The sequence below is a fragment of the Lactuca virosa genome, chromosome 4, assembly GCF_052849685.1.
Source record: "Lactuca virosa cultivar CGN04683 chromosome 4, Lactuca_virosa_CGN04683_v6, whole genome shotgun sequence".
Lineage (NCBI taxonomy): Eukaryota > Viridiplantae > Streptophyta > Magnoliopsida > Asterales > Asteraceae > Lactuca > Lactuca virosa.
The window spans coordinates 267,188,120-267,214,307 of record NC_136429.1 but is presented as its reverse complement, the minus strand read 5'-3'; positions in this window follow the sequence as shown (position 1 = coordinate 267,214,307).

Here is a 26,188-nt window from a genome sequence, read left to right as displayed (position 1 = left end):
AATGGATAAAAACTTCAGAGTCAGGGATGATGGAGTCTATTGTTTCATGAACCGGATCTGGACACCAAAGTTCAGTGGTTATCGAGATGTGGTTATGAATGAAGCACATAAAACTCGATACTCCATTCATTCGGGTTCAGACAAGATGTATCTGGACCTTAAGAAACTGTACTGGTGGCCAAACATTAAGGCCGAAATTGCTACCCTTGTGGGCAAGTGCCTTACTTGTACCAAAGTCAAGGTAGAATACCAGAAACCTTCAGGTTTATTGCAACAACCTGAAATACCAGAATGGAAGTGGGAACGAATTACAATGGATTTCGTAACCAAGTTACCCAAGACATCGGGAGGTTATGATACTATTTGGGTAATCGTCGATAGATTAACCAAATCCGCACACTTCTTGCCAATCAAAGAGACCGACAAAATGGAGAAGCTAATAAGAACTTACCTCAAGGAAATCGTTAGACTGCATGGTGTGCCAATATCTATTATTTCCGACCGAGATAGTAGATTCACTTCTCGTTTCTGGCAGTCTTTACAAAAATCTTTGGGAACTAGGTTGGACATGAGTACAACCTACCATCCACAAACTGACGGACAAAGTGAGAGGATGATTCAAACTTTAGAAGATATGTTGCGAGCTTCCGTGATAGATTTTGGTAAAGCATGGGATACTCATTTACCCCTTGTCGAATTCTCTTACAACAATAGTTATCACACTAGTATAAAGACTGCTCCTTTCGAAGCTCTCTATGGCCGTAAGTGCAGATCACCTCTGTGCTGGGATGAAGTGGGTGATACACAGTTAGCTAGAAGTCAAGTTCCTGAAAGTACCCTCACTGGTCCGGAAATCATTCGCGAAACCACAGAGAAAATTGTACAAATCCGGGAGCGGCTTAAAGCTTCCAGAGATAGACAGAAAAGCTACACTGACAAAAGAAGAAAACCTTTGGAATTCCAGGTTGGTGACCGCATCATGTTGAAGGTCTCACCCTGGAAGGGCATGATACGCTTTGGAAAGTGTGACAAGTTGAATCCAAGGTATATAGGACCATTCGAGATTCTTGCTAGAATTGGTCCCGTAGCTTATAAACTCCGACTACCTCAAGAACTAAGTAACATACATTCTGTTTTCCACATCTCAAACTTGAGAAAGTGTCTATCCGACGATACTCTTGTTATTCCACTCGACGAAATCGAGATCGACGAGAGCCTCAACTTCGTGGAAGAACCAATAGAAATCATGGACCGAGAGGTCAAGCAAACAAAGAAAAGTTGTATTCCTATAGTGAATGTTCGCTGGAATGCCAAGCGGGGACCTGAATTTACTTGGGAATGCGAGGATCAAATGAAATTGAAATATCCTCATCTTTTCGCTTAGTTGTTTATAATTACTTATTTTCTTAAACTTTAATTTCGGGACGAAATTCTCTTTAACGGGGGGATAATGTAACATCCCGTTATTTTCCTATTTGTAAAGACAACTTGTCACAACTCGCATTTTTGCTAGGAAATTCTGTTCTCATGAAAACATCATCTATTGTAAGGCTTGTACTCTAAGTGAATATCATACTCTATGCTTAATCAAAACCATTCGTTTGAATTCAAAACTCTTGATTTAAAGTCAAAACCTAATACAATACATCTCATATGGATTGTAAACCCTAAAAATCCCGGTTCAAGTTTGTTATGGACTAGGATCCCCTTATTGGGCCTAATGGACCAATAAATCTTCAATTTGACTATTTTGGTACTAGGAACCCTAATTGGATTCCAAATGCACCACATTCATAAAACTTTAGCATTTTGGGCCATGTAGGCCTAAAATAATCCATTTTTATCTCTAATGGGCCTTATTGGGCCATAACTAATCCAATTAATCCTAATAGGTTATAAATCCACTCTTTTATGTTAAATTGGGCCGTAAATATACTTAAGGGCCCAATGGGCCGAAACATATTTATTGGGCTTCATAAAAATTCGATCAAGCCAAGAGTTTGGGCCCAACACCATTTTCTTCATCCCACTAGCCCATTTTCGGCCCATATGAAAAAAGAAGAAGCTAGGGGGATAAATGAGAGTAAGCCACCTCATTTTTGTCTAGTGGTTATCCAAGCTTATTACACATCAAATAACAAGGCATGAACTCATGTTTCCATGCATTCTTTCTTTCCCCTCTTCCTTTTTCTTCTTGGCCGAGAATCACAAACACACACACACACTTCATTTGAAATCCTTTCCAACACTCTCAAGAAAACTACTCTCTTTTCCTCTCAAAATTTTCGAGAATTAGAAGCTTTTCAAGGAGGTTCTTCCATAAGATCATCATCCTTGGTAAGATCTCACAACCTAAATTGATTTGCTACATATTTAAACTCAAATCACTCCTCTTACCACCTCAAATCCGTGACCATGCTCCCTAGAACTCATCAAGATTCGAAGATCACTTCAAGAAGCTAGCTAGAGTCATAACTTACACCACCTTCTTCTTATCTTCATCAAAACCGAAATCCAAACCCCAAGGTGAGTTCATACCCCTCTATTTTCGGTTTTCATAAGTTTTATGGGGGAGAATACAAGTAAAATGTGTAGATCTATGTGTATATGCATGACAGTGTGTGTTTTCCATGAATTATTTGTTGATTATGTGTCGATTTCTTCATTAATCTAAAAATATGTTAAGAACTTGACGTTTATCACTTGGATCTTCATAAGAACGTTGAGAAAAGTATTTTTTATCACATATATTACATATAAACTTGTAGATCTGGGAATTATACATTTAAAATAGCAAAAATGAGTGTTGTGCTCAAAGATCTATAACTTATACTCAAAAATCAGCTTTTGACAGGAAAGTTTTAGCCCAATCTCGAACTGTTTTGACCCTCTTAATGGAAATAGTTTTCAAAACTGTTTTACATGGATAAAGTTCAGATTTATACCTTTAAAATGACTACTCTCACGTTTTCATATGATTTTTATACAATTTTTGGCGAATTTTACAAAACTGCATATCATATTTGAAATAATTTCGGACCAACCTGTGAATGTGAGTAATTTCACACTAGTTTGAGGCCATCAAAAATTATGAGAAAAATTGTGAACAAATTAGACAAAATCTCCAAACTTCCAGAATTTACGGATCCAAATTTCGACTTACGATGATTTTTCTACAAATTTTCCAAAAACTAGGTCGGAAAAGCCCAAAACCAGAAAAATGTGTATTTTCACAAAAATCAAGCCAAAAATGATATTTTTGACAAAAATGGGTTTAAAATGTTATTTTTACCACAAACTAGTCATCAACACAAGTTTTGAACAAAATGGAGACCAAAGTGTTATTCTTACAAAAATTAGGCCTTAATTGTAAATTTTTGGCTTATTGGGCCAAGAACGTCATTTTTACAAAAGTGGGCTTTTATGCTATTTTAGTGAATACTTGAACCAAAACCAATGATAAACTAACAAACGGATGAATTTGAACATTTTCTAGGTTATTGGGCCTTAGTGGCGCATTTATATGTGTGATAGGTCTTGTATACTATTTATATGTTTATTGGGCCTCATTCACCCGTTAACATGTACGACGGACCTTGGATACTATTTGCATGCTATTTGGGCCTGTAAATACCTTACATGTGAAATGGGCCTTAGTTGTCCTTTCACATATATTTCAGGCCCATGTTATATAATCTCATTCCAATTGGGCCTTGAAATGATTTCATGTTTAACGATGCTTTAGTGGTTCACTTACATGGATCATTGGGCCTAGAATGAGTTTATACCTTTTTCTTCGTGTAAATTCGATTAAGGATCTAGTGAGTTTTTGTCAGTTGGCACCTATTAAGTGTACGATCGTAGCCTGTAGTTATAACCAGAGTGTCTTGGAGGGAGAGCGGGGATTTGTGTATAGATCTATACGGGGATGACACCCCACACCTGAGCTATTCGCTACAGTTAGACTAAATCAGTCTAGGGTGACCAAAACCTTATAATCAAAATCAAAACCGGCGTCCAACAACGACAAGACAGGCGGAATTGTCATTATTTAGTATGGTTATGACGGCTCGCTTAGAGGAATTAACGTTATGAAGTTTACGGAAGACTTTTCTCTTTTACAGACAACATCGGGTTGTCTCGGAACATTCTCTATACATGCTCTTTACATTCTCTCTACATTCTCTTTACCCATTTAATCAAATAAACAATAACATACATGCATTAATACAAGATCTGACACAAACATACTAAACAATTTGCAGAAAATATAGGATTTTCTGGTGGTTTCAAAGTTATACAAATCATTTTCATAAACATGCTTATGAACTCATCAACATTTTTATGTTGACCGTTTTCAAAATAACTTGTATTCTCAGGAAACCGTTGAAGCAGGATGAACGAAACAAACTAATGGATATTATGTTATATTTTGTTTCATCATAATCTGACTATTTTGGCATGTAATATTCAAATACAATACTCGATGTCAACGATGAATGTTGTTACAATGTTGAAAGTCACACCAAGCCCCCAGACGTTTCCGTCGTCTGGTTCGGGGGTGTGACAGATTGGTATCAGAGCATTGTTTATAGTGAACTAGCATATCTAATGATACAGGATATGCAACTATAAATACAATGGGACTAAACAACTCTGAACATAATAATTAAAATACATACCTATGTGTGCATTTTAGAATAATAACACGAGAACAGTAAACCTCTTTGGAGGATTTGAACATCGCTATTAAACTCGGGCAGTTATGTATTCGAATTAGGGGTGAATGTAGCCTGATCAACTACATTCATTCAAAATACGACCAACATGTGTTCGGGAGTAATTGTGATGGACAATGAATCAAAAACATACCATTTAATTATCCAATGAGATTAATAGAACCAAACCTAAACAAAATTTAAATTACTATAGGAGTAATTGGTATGCTATGTGTTTCTAGTATTTATACCCTTTCGTGCAATACACTATAGACGAGTATCATTAGCCAGGAAACCCCTACCTCCCTAGTCAAGGAATAGCAAGGTGGCTCGACTCAGAGGAAGAACCAGAGGAGGAACACGAAGTAGAACTTGCAGATGGACCCGCCGAATCAATAAGTGGACCTCGAAGAGGAAGTGCCCATGGGCAATGATGATGAGGACTTGTCACAACCGGCAAAATTAGGTCAAGACGTGAATTCCTAAAACAATATAATCTCCTTGTATAAGCCTAAAACTCGATCCAATAAGCCAGGCCTAATCATTTTTGGGCCTTAACCCATAAATTCTCAACCTAAAACCCTTATTGGACCAAGATATTCTTATTGGGCCTTTTTGGGCCGAAAACATATACTAGGACGTTAGTTGGGCCAAAAACCTCTTAATTGGGCCAAAACCCTTGCATCAAATATTAGTGGGCCGAAAACTCTTGTGGGCCAAGCTAAAATCGAACACACCTATTTTTGGGCCTCCAATTGGGCCGAGAACCATCCTTGGGTTAGTTGGCCCATATAAAACAAAAAAAAAGTAAGAAATGAGGGATAATGCATGCCACCTCAAATTAGCACAACATGTAACAAAGGTTAATGACCAACAAACTTCCATGCACCTCACATCACCAAGCCTAGGTCCACTCCTATCTCCTCTCTCCTTCTCCCTTATAATCGGCCCCTCCCTCCCTCTCCACCCTATTCCCAAACTTCATCTCCAACATATTCTCTCAAAAACTCAAAGAAACTCCCTCATTTTTCCTTCAAATTTCGTGACCTTGTGTGTGATTTCAAGAAGTTCTCTTCTAGCCTTCATAACTTGGTAAGTTCTAGACTAAAACTCGAGTATTTTGCTTCATGATTTTTCTTATAACATTCAATTTACACACTATGTTGTGTGATAAACTCCTTAGAACCCTCACAATTTCGAGATCTCACCAAAAACTCAAGCTAGGTTCAAAGTTTCATCATCTTCTTCTTCTACATCTCAAAAACCCCAAGTTGAGTTCATACCCCCTTGTTTTCGGTTTTATAATGTTTTTGGGGGAGAATACAAGTGCTTTTGTGTTAGATCTATGTATATATACATGTTTATGTGTTTAACTTTTAGATCTTTACCTGAAAATGAAGTTTATCACTTGGATCTTCATATAAACCTTGAGAAAAGTATGTGTCCTCACATATAATACTTGTAAACTTGTAGATCTGAGATTTATCCACTTAAAATAGCAAAAACAAGTGTTGTGAACAAACTTAGATCACTTAAACTCAAAAGTCAACCCTTGACAGAAAAGTTTTAGTCCAATCTCGAACTGTTTTGACCTCCTTAATGGTAATATTTTTCAAACCTGTTTTACATGCCAAAAGTTCAGGTTATTACCTTTAAAATGAATACTCTCACGTTTTCATACGATTTTTCGACTATTTTTGGCGAATTTTACAAAACTGCCTATCAGATTTGTAATAATTTTGGACCAACCTGTGATGGTGAGCAATTTCACACTTCTTAGAGGACAATAAAAATTATGAGAAAAATTGTAAACAAAGTAGACAAAATTTCCAAACTTCCAGAATTTACGGATCCAAATTTTGACTTACGATGATTGTTCTACAAAATTTCCAACAACTAAGTCAGAAAAGCCAAAAACCAGAAAAATGTGTATTTCACAAAAATCAAGCCAAAAATGATATTTTTGACAAAAATGGGTATAAAATGTTATTTTTACCACAAACTAGTCATAAACACAAGTTTTGAACAAAATGGGGACTAAAGTGTTATTTTTACTATAATTGGGCCTTAATTGAAAACTTTGTGGCTTATTGGGCCAAGAACGTCATTTTTACAAAAAGTGGGCTTTTTATATCAATTTTGTAAATAATCGAGCTAAAATAAACAAAACAATAACAAACAGGTTAAAAACGATTTTCTTATCCTTACTGGGCCTGGAAATGGTATACATGTTTAATGGGCCTTAGTGTCCTTTTACATGTATATTGGGCTCAGGGTAGACATTCACATTCTTTTTGTGTCTGGAAATAATAGATACGTGTAGTGGGCCTTAGTGGTCCACTTATATGTTTATTGGGCCTGAGAATGAGTTTTATATGTGTTCTTCTTTCTTTTCCGTGTAAATTTTTGATTAAGGATCTAGTGAGACCTGTCGGTTGGCACCTTTGAGTGTACATTCGTAGCCTGTAGTTCTAACAAGAGTTTCCAGAAGGGAAAGCGGGAGTTTGTGTATAGATCTATACGGGGGTGACACCCCACACCTGAGCTGTTCGCTACAGTTAGACTAGGCCAGTCTAGGGTGACAAAAACCTTATCATATTCCGGCGGTGTCCCAAAGACGCAAAGACAGGCGAAATTGTCATTATTATGTATGGTTATAGCGACTCACTTAGAGGAATTAACGTTATAAGATTTACGGGAAACTATTCTATTTTCTTTTTGGGATAAAACAGGAAACCATTCTATTTTCTTTTTGGGATAAAACAGGAAACCATTCTATTTTCTTTTTGGGGAAAAACAGGAAACCATTCTATTTTCTTTTTGGAATAAAACGGGAAACCTTCTTTTTGATAAAACGACAGTCTATAAGCATCGGTACTCAACCATCGGGGTTGAGATTTCAGCATTATCTACTGCAGACAACATCGGGTTGTCTGGAAATCATTCTCTTTCTATTTTCGCAAACATTAACACACATGCATTAATATAAGATCGGACACAAATATTTCAAACCATTTCTTTTTAGAAAGTATCGGATATTTTTGAAAGCACTTTGAAAACGATTCTAAACAAGTACAAAAAAACCATTTTTATTCAAAACTGCTTATGAACTCACCAACTTTTTAGTTGACGCTTTTCAAAACGACTTGTATTCTCAGGAATTCTAGTAGCAGGTAATAAGTTCGACTATAAGATCAAGTGGTGCGACTTCAAGAAATTTTACTTTCTTACTTTTGTGTAACTGATGAACAAGATTCAATATGTAAACTATGTAAGTGTGTATTTCCAATGTATGATGTTTGGTTGCTTTGTTTCATTCATATTCAATTGTTATAATACTGTACACGAAGTCATCCGCCTCCGGACGTTTCCGCCGTCCAGGTTCGGGTGTGTGACAGGTTGGTATCAGAGCATTGTTTATAGTGAACTAGTATATCTAACCATACAAGATATACAACTATAAATACAATGGGACTAAAAACACTCTGACTAAAAGTATACCTTAAGAATATAAGTATCTTCTAAAAGTATACATACTTGCTAGAACCGTATCATAATAAGAACAAAACAAAAGTATTCAGATGTTGAACACTACAGTCAAACCTGGGCAGTTATGTAATCATATCTGGAATAAATAGAGCCTGGTCAACTGTATTTCTTCGAGATACGACCAACATGTGTTTGGGAGTGATGGTGGTGTTGCAACAAGTCTAAAACTTACAAACCCTACATGTAAAGGAGGATTAGAGCCAAACCTAAGGTTTAAAAATACTATAGGAGTATTTTATGATACTAAACAATAACAACAACTCTAAAAACGTATCGATTTCGTACATCAAGAAGCCCTAAGATCAAACATGTAATACTATAGTAGCATTTTATAATAGCATATGACCTCCACACTTAAATCTTCTACATGTACCTCATACCTCCACTCTCGCGAAGGCAACATGATTGAGCTTCACCCCGAAGACCCCTACTACCCTACAGTAATAGCCAATGAATGGATCGAGGGAGAACCAGAGGAAGTGCAAAGGGAGAACCCAGAAATGGGTCTTAAAGAATACCAAGAGATGGACCACGAGGGAGAGGATTCAGATGAGGAGTCAGACATGGATGAAGACGCCGGAGAGATCCTTAGCGAGCCTTACCCCTTGGAAGCAATACCGAACCAACACACATAACAGGAAGACCTTACCAATCATCTTCGCCCCATAGAAGAGGAGGTGACCTCCCTAAGGCAACAGCTCATGGAAGCTGAGGCTAGGGCAGCCTTAGCAGAGCAGAGAGCAGAAGAGGCCACTCGTGAAATGAGCGAAATGTGTAACATCCCGAAATTCAGGTACAACTATTTAACCCTTCTCTTTTGTCAAGTTGTCAAGATTAGCCCTTGAGTGGAAATTGTAGCAAATCAGTACGCTGGGCATACTCAAGAGTACGATGCGCGTACTCATACGCTTATTTTGGACGCGGACTCGCCTAGGTACGCTGGGCGTACCCAGGGTTACGCTGGGCGGAGTTGGCCCAGGTGCAAAACCCTAATTGTGGCTTGAGGGCTATAAAAGGAATGAGATGGTCTTGTCCCCAGCCACCATCCCTCAGAGAGAGAGACCTTAGAAGAGCAACTTTATCGTTCTAAAGCTAGTGTGTGTGTGTTCTTGAGCAAGAAAGTGCCTTTGTGTGTTAGTAAAGAAGAAGAGGAGGTTCTTGTGGAGGCTAGAAGTTGGAGTACAAGCTTGGATCTGAGTTCTACAGAGGGAGGAGCTTCACTTGGACGTATAAAGCTCAAAGCTTTCCTTGTTATTTTTGATTTGTGCTTTATGGACCATTTCTAGGGTTAAAGTCCCAAAGGTGGAGACTTTATGAACATAAAGGACTCCATGGACCTAGATCTGTTCCATTTCAGTGATATTTGTGTTATAGATCCATAAAGTTTCCATCTTGGTCGTTGATATGAGGTCATGCTTGAATTATGAGCTTTCTAGAGTTGGGAAATGGAATGTTATGGGTGTTACTGACTTGTCCAGCCATGCAAAGGCTTAAAGTCACCAACTTTATGGATTAAGAGGCTTAGAAATGGTTAGATCTAAAAGTTGGACGTGGGTTTTAACTGTTTAAGACCTCAAGAGCTAAGGAGTCTAAAACTGGGAGTTACGTTGGGCGTAATCCCAGTACGCGCGGCGTAGGGGGTCGTGTTCCCCGTTTCTGTGAGGTCGCCGGGTACGCCCAGCGTACAGGCTTGGTACCATTGAGGGGTAAAATGGTCTTTTAACCTTCTGAGAGGACATAGGAAGGGATTAGTCTAGCCTTGAGAGCCGTTAATGATTTGAAATAATTACTTTATGTGATTAGGTGGGGCTAGGTCGTTTCGAGATTCAGGGATATCGAGCACGTGAGTTACTAGACATCATACGAGGTGAGTCTTCTCACTATATTGTACCTGGAAGGGTACTTATGTGTGACCGGAAGGTCTTGTATGCTATGATGTATGTGCTACATGTGGTTATGTGATATGTATGTGCTATGTATGATTATGTATGATATGGACCGGAAGGTCAAGAGGTTACGGACCGGAAGGTCGATACGGGTAGGACCGGAAGGTCTACCGGGATTTAGGATGGGAGTCCCCTGAGACACATGGATCAGAAGATCCAACAGAGTTGTGGCCTGGAAAGGCGTATGTGTGGCATGTGGTATTTTGGGGAACTCACTAAGAATTTATTCTTACAGTTGTTATGATATGTGTTTCAGGTACTAGCGAGGATCGCGGGAAGGCGCCGGCATGATTCGTACACACTTACGGAGTTTATGTTATTGAGATTCTGGGACATTTTTTGTTATGAAACAGTGAATACATTATGTTTTATGATTATCGTGTGATGGAAAGTATGATTTACAAATGAAAAAAATTGTGTTGAAAAATTACGTCGTTACAAGTTGGTATCAGAGCCTTGGTTTGAGGGATTCGGGTGCATCTTCGGATGGATCTGAACTCAAACTGAGGAATTGAGAAAGTTTTTCATAAAATAAACAATTTTTATAAAAGAGTAAAAGATTTTTAGAAAGGCAGAAGGAAGCAGTGTGTACGATCAGCCAGCGCCTGAACGGTGATTTCCCAAAATACCCTTACATTACGTGTTATGAGATGTGTTATGATATGATATGCATGCTAGAGTTGGCTAGGTATTCATATTAGGACTAGAGTGGCCTGATTTTGGGATGCCTTAGCCTAGGAAGATTTTTGCTGCTATGTGATGCTTGAGAGTGAGTAGATAGTAGTGAGGAGCTTATAAGAGGTCTACCGAAGGGTAGCCTATGCCAGCGAGATACAGAGTACTTGTGATCTGGGATCCAAGGAGGAGGACTTAGGGTGAATACTGATGCGGTGTGGACGGTAGTATAGGGCCCGTACTACTGAAGACACCAGAGCAGTGCGCACTCTAAGTAAGAATCCTTTGGGTACTAGAGAACAAGTAGGGTTGAGTGATCGAGTGCAAGTATGCTCGAGCGAGTCTCTGATATTATTATGTTGTATTTGAGAGACGTCATGGTTGGGACACGTCACAGACCTGAGCTAAGTGGCGTGAGTGACGAGGACTTTGTCAGATGATACACGATGAGGTGGCAGCGGCGATTCGAGCCGAGATTCCGGAGATGTTTGGGTCTATCAAGACCACATTGATTGAGACGTTTGAGGAGCGGTATGCAACGGTGACTGAGGCTGCGGTTGCTGCAGCTACTGCAGCTGTGGCTGCTGCCAGACCTCAGGGAGGTGACTCGTTGTTGCTTCGAGAGTTTAACAACACAAAGCCACCAGAGTTTGATGGGACGCAGGATCTGATCGCTGCGATGAAATGGATTTCTGATATCGAGGGATGCTTCTACACATGTTCATGTCCGGAGCATCTGAGGGTACGGTTCGCGTTGAACCATCTCTGCTTGGGAGCGAAGGATTGGTGGAAGTTCGTGACGGCGAGCTTCACTCTTGCAGAGATTTCAGCGGTGACCTGGGAGAGGTTCACCACCATGTTCAGAGACGAGTATGTTCCCCCGGTGGAGAGGGAACGGTTGGTTCAGGACTTCTTGACCCTCAAGCAGGGTACTGTTTCTGTTACAGTGGTTACCAGGAAGTTTCATGAGAGGGCGATGTTCTGCCCTGAGCAGGCACGCATGAGCCGGTATTTGGGCGTTTTGAGGAGAGATATATGGGAGTTCGTGTCGAACTCGACTTACCGGACATTTGTTGAGCTTCAGGCAAATGCCCGGAAGAGGGAGATTGAGTTGGAGACTCAGGCCAGGGAGGAGGCCGAGTCTCAGAGGATGGATCGGCGGCCGGCACAGTCTCAGCCGGCAGCCAAGCGGGCAAAGTCCGCGGATACGAGATCTGGAGGCCAGAAGGGCCGCACTTGTGTGAAGTGCGGCAAGGGACATGATGGGGTCTGTCGATCGGGTGCTTGCTACAAATGTGGCAAGGAGAGGCATATCGCCAAGGATTGCCCCAAGGGATTCATGGTTTGCGTTCATTGCAACCAGACTAGCCATCGGAAGGCCGAGTGCCCGCAGCTACATCAGGGATCTGCACCTGCTGCTAGGGCTACCGAGATTCGGCCAGCGAAGGTCGAGGCACCGAAGGCTCATGGGAGAGCTTTCCAGTTGACAGTGAAGGAGGTCCGCGCAGCGCCCGATGTTGTGGCTGGTATGTATTCTTTATTTATTTATGTTGAGTTGAGATATTGTGCTTATATGATGATATGAGTAGGTACTTTTCTTGGGAGTTCTGTACCTGCCTTAGTGTTATTTGACTCGGGTGCGAGTCGATCGTTCGTGTCGATAGCGTTTAGTCGGCACATCAGTAGCAGACGAGAGGCATTGAGTCGACCTCTGTGAGTTTCCATACCTGACGAGCGAGCGGTGTATGCTACGGAAGTGGTACGGGGATGTGTACTCGAGATCTTCGGTGTTGAGTTCCCGATAGATCTGGTCCCGATAGCGATGGGGGGCGTATGTGTCATAGTGGGTATGGATTGGCTTAGCCGATTGGGGCTGTCATAGACTGCGAGCGACAGTTGGTGACGATACGAGACCCTAGTGGGGGAGTACTTACGGTGTACGGCAAGGGTACCCGATGTGGTTCGGCGTTTTGTTCAGCCGCCAGAGCGAGACAGAGTTTGCAGCAGGGCTGCAGCGGGTTTGTAGCCTATGTGATGGACACACGAGAGGCCGCTGGGAGGCCAAGTTCGATGGATGACGTTCCGATAGTGCGTGAGTTCCCGGATGTTTTTCCTGAGGAGTTGCCGGGTGTGCCTCCCGAGAGGCAGGTAGAGTTCCGCATTGATTTGGTTCCGGGGGCAGCGCCTATCGCCAAGGCGCCTTATCGCCTTGCGCCGCCAGAGATGCAGGAGTTATCCTCGCAGCTTCAGAAGCTGCTAGGAAAGGGGTTTATTAGACCGAGTAGCTCGCCATGGGGAGCGTCGATCCTTTTTGTCAAGAAAAAGGATGGTTCACACCGGATGTGTATTGATTACCGGGAGTTGAACAAGTTGACGGTCAAGAACCGTTACCCATTACCGAGGATCGACGATTTGTTCGATCAGTTGCAGGGAGCGTCTTGGTTCTCCAAGATTGATCTGAGGTCTGGATATCATCAGATGAGAGTGCATGATGAGGATATCCAGAAGACGGCGTTCAGGACTCGTTATGGGCATTACGAGTTCGTGGTGATGCCTTTCGGTCTCACCAATGCACCGGCAAGGTTCATGGATCTCATGAACAGGGTTTGTGGACCGATGTTGGATAGTTCGTTGATCGTGTTCATCGACGATATACTGGCGTATTCGAGATCTGGAGAGCATCACGAGGAGCATCCGAGAGAGATTCTCGGGGTATTGAGGACGGAGAGGCTTTATGCCAAATTCTCCAAGTGCGAGTTCTGGTTACGGGAGGTCCAGTTCTTGGGGCATCTCGTCAACCAGGATGGGATTTTGGTCAATCCGGCCAAGATTGAGGCGGTTATGAGTTGGGAGGTGCCGAGATCTCCCACCGAGATCAGGAGTTTTCTGGGATTGGCCGGCTACTATCGGAGATTTAGTCAGATGTTGTTGTGATGCTACGGGAAGCCGTAGTACTCACAGGTCAGAGATTGTTGTGATGCTACGGGAAGCCGTAGTACTCACTGGTCAGAGGTTGTTGTGATGCTACGGGAAGCCGTAGTACTCACTCGTCAGAGGTTGTTGTGATGCTATTGGAAGCCATAGTACTCATTGGTCAGAGGTTGTTGTGATGCTACGGGAAGCCGTAGTACTCACTAGTCAGAGGTTGTTGTGATGCTACGGGAAGCCGTAATACTCACTAGTCAGAGGTTGTTGTGATGCTATGGGAAGCCGTAGTACTCACTAGTCAGAGGTTGTTGTGATGCTATGGGAAGCCGTAGTACTCACCAGTCAATGAGAAGTTGATGTGATGCTACGGGGAAAACGTAGTTCATGCTAGTCAGCGAGAAGTTGTCATTATAAAGTACTCTTTGATCAGAGCATGGTGCAGAAGAGTTTTAGGCATAGGATGGCCCTAATTTACGAGTTTTTGGGCACCTGGTGGTTGGACCAGGGGCGAGACCGGGGTCTCCTCAATGATAGGGAGTCATTATGGTCGGAGTGAGGCGTGGTCATCACAATCCGAAAGAATGAGATAAGTGAGCTACGCATGGGTTACGAGAGATGAGTTCTGAGTTGGGTGCTTCGTTGGGACGAGTGGTTCCAACTCTTGGACGGACCAAACTCTCGAGTTGAGTTTGGCTCTGGTGGTGCGTTGGATAGGCGAGATGAGATTCTGGATTTTGAGGTGGGTTCCATGTTGAGGAATATTGTTTGTCATATGATGTCTTAGACCTGTATCGGTCAGTACTCAGGTACGGGTGGTACCGCAAGTTGCATGGAACGATGCGTATCAAATGATGGAGATCGGGGTTGAGTCGATCTCCAGTTGGGAAGGTAGCATTCGCTTAGGGTTAAGCGAACTTCGTGACTTGAGTGTCACTGGGCTGAGGTAGTTGTTGTATGGGAGGAGGTGTCACACTCCCATTTGCTGGGGAGAGTTAGGACAGCGTGTGATGGGTAGCACTGAGATAGTGCTGCAGACGACAGAGCAGATACATCAGGTTAGACAGAGGTTACTGACGGCTCAGAGTCGTCAGAAGAGTTATGCAGGTCGGCGACGATCCGAGCTAGAGTTCCAGGTGGGGGACTTCGTACTCCTGAAAGTATCTCCTTGGAAAGGAGTGATTCAATTCAGGAAGAGCGGCAATATGGGGCCCGATACATCGGTCCATTCAGGGTGACCGCGAGGGTGGGCAAGGTAGCATATCGGTTGGAGCTACCTGCGGAGTTGATCCAGATTCATGATACCTTCCACGTGTCTCAGTTGAGGAAGTGTATAGCCGACGAGTTGGCAGTGGTGCCGCTGGAGGACATTCAGGTGGATGCGAGCCTGAATTATGCTGAGAGGCCAATCGCGATTGTGGATCGAAAGATCAAGGTTCTGAGGAACAAGGAGGTGCCCCTGGTTCAGGTTCAGTGGCAACATCGGAGGGGGTCTGAGCTGACCTGGGAGACAGAGTCAGAGATGCGGGAGCAGCATCCAAAGTGGTTTTCAGCATTAGACTTTGAGGGCGAAGTCTGGTTCTAGTGAGGGAGAATTGTAACATCCTGAAATTCAGGTACAACAATTTAACCCTTCTCTTTTGTCAAGTTGTCAAGATTAGCCCTTGAGTGGAAATTGTAGCAAATGAGTACGTTGGGCGTACTCAAGAGTACGCTGCGCGTACTCATGCGCTTATTTTGGACGCGGACTCGCCTAGGTACGCTGGGCGTACCCAAGGTTATGCTGGGCGAAGTTGGCCCAGGTGCAAAACCCTAATTGTGGCTTGAGGGCTATAAAAGGAATGAGATGGTCTTGTCCCCAGCCACCATCCCTCAGAGAGAGAAACCCTAGAAGAGCAACTTTATTGTTCTAAAGCTAGTGTGTGTGTTCTTGAGCAAGAAAGTGCCTTTGTGTGTTAGTAAAGAAGAAGAGGAGGTTCTTGTGGAGGCTAAAAGTTGGAGTACAACCTTGGATCTGAGTTCTACAGAGGGAGGAGCTTCACTTGGAGGTATAAAGCTCAAGGATTTCCTTGTTATTTTTTAATTGTGCTTTATGGACCATTTCTAGGGTTAAAGTCCCAAAAGTGGAGACTTTATGAGCATAAAGGACTCCATGGACCTAGATCTGTCCCATTTCAGTGATATTTGTGTTATAGATCCATAAAGTTTCCATCTTGGTCGTTGATATGAGGTCATGCTTGAATTATGAGCTTTCTAGAGTTAGGAAATGGAATGTTATGGGTGTTAGTGACTTGTCCAGCCATGCAAAGGCTTAAAGTCACCAACTTTATGGATTAAGAGGCTTAGAAATGGTCAGATCTAAAAGTTGGACGTGGGTCTTAAATGTTTAAGACCTCAAGAGCTAAGGAGTCTGAAACTAGGAGTTACGTTGGGCGTAATCCCAGTACGCGCGGCGTAGGTGGTCATGTTCCCCGTTTTTGTGAGGTCGCCGGGTACGCCCAGCGTACAGGCTTGGTACGCGCAGCGTAACCCGGGGAGTTGACTTTTGTTGACTTTTAGGTTTTGGTCAACAATTGGACTTTTGGGACCATTGAGGGGTAAAATGGTCTTTTAACCTTCTGAGAGGACATAGGAAGGGATTAGTCTAGCCTTGAGAGCCGTTAATGATTTGAAATAATTACTTTATGTGATTAGGCGGGGCTAGGTCGTTGTTTCGAGCTTCAGGGATATCGAGCACGTGAGTTACTAGACATCATATGAGGTGAGTCTTCTCACTATACTGTACCTGGAAGGGTACTTATGTGTGACCGGAAGGTCTTGTATGCTATGATGTATGTGCTACATCCGGTTATGTGATATGTATGTGCTATGTATGATTATGTATGATATGGACCGGAAGGTCAAGAGGTTACGGACCGGAAGGTCGATACGGGTAGGACCGGAAGGTCTACCGGGATTTGGGACGGGAGTCCCCTGAGACACATGGATCGGAAGATCCTACAAAGTTGTGGCCTGGAAAGGCGTATGTGTGGCATGTGGTATTTTGGGGAACTCACTAAGCATTTATGCTTACAGTTGTTATGATATGTGTTTCAGGTACTAGCGAGGATCGCGGGAAGGCGCCGGCATGATTCGTACACACTTACGGAGTTTATGTTATTGAGATTATGGGACATGTTTTGTTATGACACAGTGAATACATTATGTTTTATGATTATCATGTGATTGAAAGTATGATTTACAAATGAAAAAAATTGTGTTGAAAAATTACGTCGTTACAAAATGGTTGGACACCTTTACGCTATTTAGGCATATGAGAGTCATGACACTAAGTCCTAGGTCTACCATGTAATTCGTCACAACTAGTAGATGTAAATCAAGAGAGGTACGCCCTACGAGAACTCATGTAACCCGAGCCAGTTTAAGGATCTTATATCTATAATCTATTAGGGTAACGTAACATTTATACAATACCTATTTCTACATACTACCATTAATACATCATAGGGATGTAGGTCGAAACCACGAAAATCGTACAACAAAGCATGTGATTCATATGCGTACATGCATAATTTCATATCTATAATCAATGATGAGATACGACTAGATATAGCCGTAGTTACTCACGAACCAGTTTCTCATCATGGAAAAAAATCATGTCTTCCCATGGAAACAACCAGCTAGCCGGCGAAACACCAGTTCTGCAGATGGACCCTGCAACCTTCCAAGCCGCTGTAACAGCCGCCGTGACAACCGTCATGGCACAACTCAATGCCAACAATCCAAATGGAAATGGAAATGGTGTCGATAACTCCAACCGTAGTAACAACCAAGGAAACCAACGAGGGACAACTTACCCAGATACCCCAAACTCCAAACCTAAGGTCGTGAAGCAAAAGCAGGGGTAAAAAAAGGAAGCGGATCAACTCAAAGGCCTCCCAAAAGGCAACAAGTTGTAGCAGCCCCTAACCCCACTAGCCCCCCAGCACCGAGAAAACCGTATCATGGTTACCTACCACTCTGTAGCAAGTGCCGCTACCATCATCATGGAGTCTGCCGGGAATTGCATTGCAATAGGTGCAACAGGAAGGGGCACATCTCTCGCATATGTACGGCCCCGGCCCCATGCGTCACTCCAACCCTCAACCCAGAAGTAAGTCCAGTATGCCACGCATGCGGTGATACTGGACACTTCAAGAGGAATTGTCCAACAGAGAAGAATGACGAAGGACCACGAGGAGTTTAACAATAGGACATGATGAAGCAACAAGGAACCCTACTGGGATTACCGGTACGTTTCAAAATAACAAAAATTAAGCATCGCCTTTTCACAAAATTTTTGCCAATTAAAAATCATAATCATAAAGTACCCCCCCCCCCCCCTCATCCGAACTAATCATATCCTTCGTAGGAAAAACTAAAGATCCTTGCGAAAGTTATGATAGCTTAGTGTAAACGTAAGGCCGTGTGTAATTAAGATTCTACAAACTTAGAGTGCGTGGATTCCCCTTGATTCTTGTTCCTTGTCTGACTGTGGATTTAGGGCATAACCACTCAGTTTACAACCTTTTCAATCTTGAATTACGTACGACTAGGCTACATCAAACCATCATAGAGAGGTCTAATAGAAATCAGACTACGAAATCACATTGTTTATATAAAGGCACTCATATTGCTCGGACACCCAAAAATTTAGAACGAAATAACCACATTGGTAATACTGAGGACGAAATTGGTAACATTACAAATGTGTACATAAAACACACTATCATTTCAAACAACTACCCCTTTTCAGATCTATCTAACGTCTATTACAATAAGGAGCCCAACGGTGTCAATTGACATGGGCTGACTTGATCATCACCATACGAAATTCATGTACCAATGAGACTCTTCATCTTAACCAAATCGATTAACGAGACCCCTACAACTTCTAACGACGATACTCGAATTATCTCGAGCATCTAGACCCTTAGGTACCCGTGCAAGTAATACCACACTCTTTCCTAGCCCTTAATAGGGATAAGGAAACATGCAGCAAAGGACACCAAGGGTAACCTAGGGATTTATAAACCCCTTAAGATGTTTCCAAAGTCCTTTCGGAAACATCACCTACATGCCAAGTTGAGTTCGAAGATCGACTCAACTCATGGAACCATCCTCTTAGCCAGACCACCAAGACCACTTAGCACCAACATAAACACCGAAGGTATCCGATCGATGGAACGACCCAGTAAGTATGAGGTTATCAAACCAAGACTTGAGCCTTAGAGAACGCCTATCCAACTCATAAATAGGAAAGGCTAAGTGTCCATAGGACCACTGACTACTAAGAATCAAACGAAACCACCCTCAAGGATCGTTATCCCTTATCCCTAATCGAAGATTTACTTGACCTACTCGTAGAAACAAGCAAAGATCAACCTCCCACTAGTTCAAAATCCCTTAGTAAGAAACTCCCATGGCAACTTAAGAAGTATGAGGCCAACTATACCGCACGCAACCGTAACTTGGTGACAATAAGTGTTCGCCTTAAGGTTTAGGAGACACTACTTAGGGAACGTCAAGAACATGATCCTCAGTAACCGTAACCATCCATTCACTTCAGCATATAGGAAACAAAGGCAGAATACCTTTGTGTCGGGCTGAGATGACCAACACCCAACTAACCATAGGAGCAAGGTCAAAGGCCAGTAGCAAAAGTCCTCTAGAACATTAAGCAAAGACTTAAATTCTCCTAAGAACGAAGAGACTAGGCAAAACAGACACACTCACACCTTTTTCCTTAGTACTTGGGATGCTGCTTTAGAATGAATTTCGGGACGAAATTCCCTCTAACGGGGGGATGATGTCACAACCGGCAAAATTAGCTCAAGACGTGAATTCCTAAAACAATATAATCTCCTTGTATAAGCCTAAACCTCGATCCAATAAGCCAGGCCCAATCATTTTTGGGCCTTAACCCATAAATTCTCAACCTAAAACCCTTATTGGACCAAGACATTCTTATTGGGCCTTTTTGGGCCGAAAACATATACTAGGACCTTAGTTGGGCCGAAAACCTCTTAATTGGGCCAAAACCCTTGCATCAAATATTAGTGGGCCGAAAACTCTTGTGGGCCAAGCTAAAATGGAACACACCTATTTTTGGGCCTCCAATTGGGCCGAGAACCATCCTTGGGTTAGTTGGCCCATATAAAACAAAAAAAAAGAAACAAAGAAATGAGGGATAATGCATGCCACCTCAAATTAGCACAACATGTAACAAAGCTTAATGACCAACAAACTTCCATGCACCTCACATCACCAAGCCTAGGTGCACTCCAATCTCCTCTCTCCTTCTCCCTTATAATCGGCCCCTCCCTCCCTCTCCACCCTATTCCCAAACTTCATCTCCAACATATTCTCTAAAAAACTCAAAGAAACTCCCTCATTTTTCCTTCAAATTTCGTGACCTTGTGTGTGATTTCAAGAAGTTCTCTTCTAGCCTTCATAACTTGGTAAGTTCTAGAGTTAAACTCGAGTATTTTGCTTCATGCTTTTTCTTATAACATTCAATTTACACACTTTGTTGTGTGATAAACTCCTTAGAACCCTCACAATTTCAAGATCTCACCAAAAACTCAAGCTAGGTTCAAAGTTTCATCTTCTTCTTCTTCTACATCTCAAAAACCCCAAGGTGAGTTCATACCCCCTTGTTTTCGGTTTTATAATTTTTTTGGGGGAGAATACAAGTGCTTTTGTGTTAGATCTATGTATATATGCATGTTTGTGTGTTTAACTTTTAGTTCTTTACTTGAAAATGAAGTTTATCACTTGGATCTTCATATAAACCTTGAGAAAAGTATGTGTCCTCACATATAATACTTGTAAAGTTGTATATCTGAGATTTATCCACTTAAAATAGCAAAAACAAGTGTTGTGAACAAACTTAGATAACTTAAACTCAAAAATTAGCCCTTGACAGAAAAGTTTTAGTCCAATCTCGAACTGTTTTGACCTCCTTAATGGTAATATTTTTCAAAACTGTTTTACATGCAAAAATTTCAGGTTATTACCTTTGAAATGAATACTCTCACGTTTTCATACGATTTTTCTACTATTTTTGGCGAATTTTACAAAACTGCCTCTCAGATTTGAAATAATTTCTGACCAACCTGTGAAGATGAGCAATTTCGCACTTGTTAGAGGCCAATAAAATTTATGAGAAAAATTGTGAACAAAGTAAACAAAATTTCCAAACTTCTAGAATTTACGGATCCAAATTTCGACTTACGATGATTGTTCTACAAATTTTCCAACAACTAAGTCAGAAAAGCCAAAAACTAGAAAAATGTGTATTTCACAAAAATCAAGCCAAAAATGATATTTTTGACAAAAATGGGTATAAAATGTTATTTTTACCACAAACTAGTCATAAACACATGTTTTGAAAAAAATGGGGACTAAAGTGTTATTTTTACTATAATTGGGTCTTAATTGAAAGTTTGTGGCTTATTGGGCCAAGAACGTCATTTTTACAAAAAGTGTGCTTTTTATATCGATTTTGTAAATAATCGAGCTAAAATAAACAGAAAAATAATAAACGGGTTAAAAACGATTTTCTTATCCGTACTGGGCCTGGAAATGGTATACATGTTTAATGGGTCTTAGTGTCCTTTTACATGTATATTGGGCTCAGGGTAGACATTCACATTCTTTTTGTGCCAGGAAATAATAGATACGTATAGTGGGCCTTAGTGGTCCACTTACATGTTTATTGGGCCTGAGAATGAGTTTTATATGTGTTCTTCTTTCTTTTCCGTGTAAATTTTTGATTAAGGATCTAGTGAGACCTGTCGGTTGGCACCTTTGAGTGTACAATCGTAGCCTGTAGTTATAACCAGATTTTCCTGAAGGGAAAGCGGGAGTTTGTGTATAGATCTATACGGGGTGACACCCCACACCTGAGTTGTTCGCTACAGTTAGACTAGGCCAGTCTAGGGTGACAAAAACCTTATCATATTCCGGCGGCGTCCCAAAGACGCAAAGTGTAACATCCCAAAAATACCAGCTAAAAATTTCATTTTTAAATTAGGTTAATATATAAAAACATCGTTACAAAACATTCATAATATTAATTTATGTCTGAGAACCGGTAACATCATAGTAAAATATTCAGAGTACATCCCAGAAAATCCATAGTGCGGAAAACATGAGAGTGTGTGATATGTCGCTACCGCGCCGGCTCCTCTCCCCTAGCTGAAGAGATACCTGAAAACAAAACTATAAAACGTAAGCACGAAGCTTAGTGAGTTCCCCCATAATGCCACATACCATGCAATCATATAATGAACAGCTAAGGGATACGGGCCTCGCCCACACCCATAGAGATACGGGCCTCGCCCACACTCTACTAGCTAGGAGATACGGGCCTCGCCCACACTCTACTTTCTGAGAGATACGGGCCTCGCCCACGCTCTGCTATCCATGGAGATACGGGCCTCGCCCACACTCCGCTATCCATGGAGATACGGGCCTCGCCCACACTCCGCTACTAAACCATAACATACAAGTATCACACAGACAACAAGTATAAACAATTCTATCATACTGGCATATAACACAATCAAACTCAGCTATGAGATACGGGCTCCGCCCACACTCCGATACTAACATATCGTCTATACGGGCCGGCCTTGGTGCCTTAGACCCGTCCCTACTGGAAAGAAACTCACCTCGAGAGTAGCTGCCGAAAACCTGCTCAGACTACGCCTGGCTGCCGCACCGGTAATCCCTCCGGCTATAAATCCGTAAACATGGATTAGGTACTCATAAATACCCCTAAGGTCAAATGACTGGTCAAAGTCAACTCCTTGGTCCAAGTCAACCTTCTGATTGATTGGACTGGCCAAGTCCATATGGCGACTCGCCGAGTCCTTCTATGTCTAGCCCGACTCTGACTCATCGGGTCCCTGTTCCCACTCACTGAGTCAGCCTGACTCGCTAGACGGGGACAACTAACAAACCCGCGACTGGACTCGCCGAGTCCAAGGGGGGGACTCGCCGAGTCCGACGAACAGATCTCACAAATCGCTCCAATCTTCCATCAGAACATCGACCTTGGAGATTTGGAGATTCTGGGACTATAGCTACACGTTAAATTGCTAATTCCACGTGCGACTACGGAGGGTTGGACCTCCTACACTTAAACCCTTCTTATCCTAGTGACTGATCATATGACTCGCCGAGTTGGAAGAACAACTCGTCGAGTTCAAGGCTATATTCAAGGGACTCACCGAGTTTGAAGAACGACTCGCCGAGTACCAGGCAATCTTCATAGGACTCGCCGAGTTGTTTATCCAACTCGCCGAGTCTAAGGCCATCTTCATGGAACTCGCCGAGTGCACTTTGGCACTCGCCGAGTAACCTTCGACTCTTCACCCATTCTGGCCAAAACTGAGACATGCAATGGTTCCAAACCATAAATCTAAGCTCCTAGGGCATAAACACATGGAGTTTGGGAGGTTTAAGGGCTTGCAATCCACATATAAGGGACAAAAGGAAATCTATTTTATTAAGGATCAAGAAGGAGCTTTCTTACCTGGTTAGGAGCTTCTCCCAGGGTAGATTTCGGATCTACCACACTTCCTTGCACCCTCCAACTTCCTCCTTCTTCTTCTAAGCTTCAAACTTCCTTCACCAAGCCAAAATCACTCACAAGGATCAAAATGGGCTAGGGTTTCGCTCTACAGTTCTTCTCGAAGAGAATGGGACGAAATGGGTGTTTTAGAATGGGTAAAATAGGGTGCAATGTCTGAAAATAGAGTTTCATCCAGACAGGTGGACTCGCCGAGTCCATGCATCGACTCGCCGAGTTCACCGCTCAAATCCCGTGTCCACCCTGCTGCTACTCAGCGAGTCGGGACGCAGACTCGCCGAGTTCGTGGCAAAATTAAGATAAAAACTTAAATAAAATCATACCATGAACCCGGTGTTACAAATCTCCCCCACTTATTTTAGACTTCGTCCTCGAAGTCTGCCGCTCCCTTCCGGAACAGCTCCGGATAATGCTCCATCATCTCATCTGCGGGCTCCCAACTCCATTCCGAGCCCTTCCGATGCTGCCATTGCACCTTCACCAGCTCCACCCTTTTGTTCCTCAGTTCCTTCGACTTCCGGTCTAGGATAGCCACAGGCCGCTCGATATAATTCAGGCTGTCATCAACATGGATGTCCTCCAAAGGTACCACTGCTGAATCGTCCACCATGCACTTCCGCAGCTGGGAGACGTGGAAAGTGTTGTGGATCTGACTGAGTTCGGCTGGCAAGTCCAGCTGATATGCCACCTTGCCCACTCGGGCTGCAACCCTAAACGGTCCAATATACCTGGGACCCAACTTGCCCCGTTTCCTGAATCGGATGACGCCCTTCCACGGCGACACTTTCAGGAGAACCATATCCCCGACCTGGAACTTCAGGTCTGATCGGCGCCTATCGGCATAACTCTTCTGCCGACTCTGAGCAGTTTGAAGCCTGCTCCGGACCTGCTGAATCTTCTATGTCGTCTTGAGCACTACTTCGGTGCTCCCCATGACTCTCTGTCCAACCTCGCCCCAACATATCGGGGTCCTGCACTTCCTCCCATACAACATCTCGAAGGGAGAACGGTCAATACTCGCGTGATAGTTGTTGTTATATGAAAATTCGGCTAAAGGAAGATAGGTATCCCAGCTACCACCGAAGTCTAAAACACACGCCCGCAGCATATCCTCCAGAGTCTGGATGGTCCGCTCGCTCTGGCCATCCGTCTACGGGTGAAAGGCTGTACTAAAATGAAGACGAGTACCCAGCTCGTCATGAAACTTCTTCCAGAACCTGGAAGTGAACCGCACATCTCTATCCGGAATCACTGAAACTGGCACCCCGTGCCATGCCACCACCTCTCTGATGTAGATATCGGCTAATTTCTCGGCCGAGATGCTCTCCTGAATTGGGATAAAGTGGGCGCTCTTGGTCAATCGATCGACGATGACCCATATCGAATCCACTCCCTGCGCGGTCCTGGGAAGCTTGGTGATGAAATCCATCGTGATGTCTTCCCATTTCCACAACGAGATATCCAACGGCTGCATCTTGCCGTGCGGTCTCTGGTGTTCGGCCTTGACCTTCCTGCAGGTCAGGCACCGCTCAACGTACCATGCTACATCCCGCTTCATGCAGGGCCACCAATAGTCCAGACGAAGATCCCTATACATCTTCGTTGCCCCTGGATGAATGGAGAATCGGGATTTGTGCGCCTCCTCCATCAGAACCTGGCGCACGCCTCCGAGGTATGGAACCCACACCCTGCGGTGTAATGTTAATAATCCTCTGCCGTCATAGTCGAAGGAGGAAACCTGTCCCACAATCCGCTCACTCTTCCGATGTTCCTCCTTCATAGCCTCCTGCTGAGCCTCCCGGATCCGCTCCAAAAGCGGAGTCACCACTGTCATCCGCATGCAAATATCCCTGATCGGCGCCGCCTTGCGGCTAAGCGCATCGGCCACCACGTTGGCCTTCCCCGGGTGATAAAGGATTTCACAATCATAATCCTTTACCACATCAAGCCACCGACGCTGCCTCATATTCAGATTTGGCTGGTCCATGAGGTACCTCAATCTCTTGTGGTCCGTGTAAATCGTACAGCGAACCCCATAAAGGTAATGACGCCAAATCTTGAGGCCGAACACAACAGCCCCCAACTCCAAATCATGCGTCGGGTAGTTCGCCTCGTGAGGCTTCAGCTGCCTCGACGCGTAGGCGATGAAATGCCCTCTCTGCATCAATACCGCGCCCAAACCTAAGATGGACGCATCGCAGTATACCACAAAATCCTCCATGCCCTCTGGCAATGCTAAGATTGGCGCCTCGCACAATCTCTGTCTCAGTGTCTCGAATGCTGCCTGCTGCTCAGGCCCCCAACGAAAGACCACAACCTTCCTCGTTAACCTGGTCAGGGGTATTGCTATCTTGGAGAAATCCTGGATGAATCTCCGATAGTAGCCAGCTAATCCCAGGAAACTCCGAATCTCAGATGGAGACTTCGGAACCTCCCATCTCATCACGGCCTCCACCTTGGCCGGATCCACCGAAATCCCGTTCTGGTTGACAAGGTGCCCAAGAAACTGCACCTCGCGTAACCAGAACTCACACTTGGAGAACTTAGCATACAAGTTCTCCCTTCTCAAGGTCTCCAAAACCTCCCGCAAATGCTCCTCATGCTGGTCTCGCGTCTTGGAGTAAACCAAGATATCATCAATAAATACTATCACCGACCGGTCTAACATCGGTCTACACACGCGGTTCATGGGTTCCATGAACGCGGCAGGAGCATTGGTGAGCCCGAAAGGCATC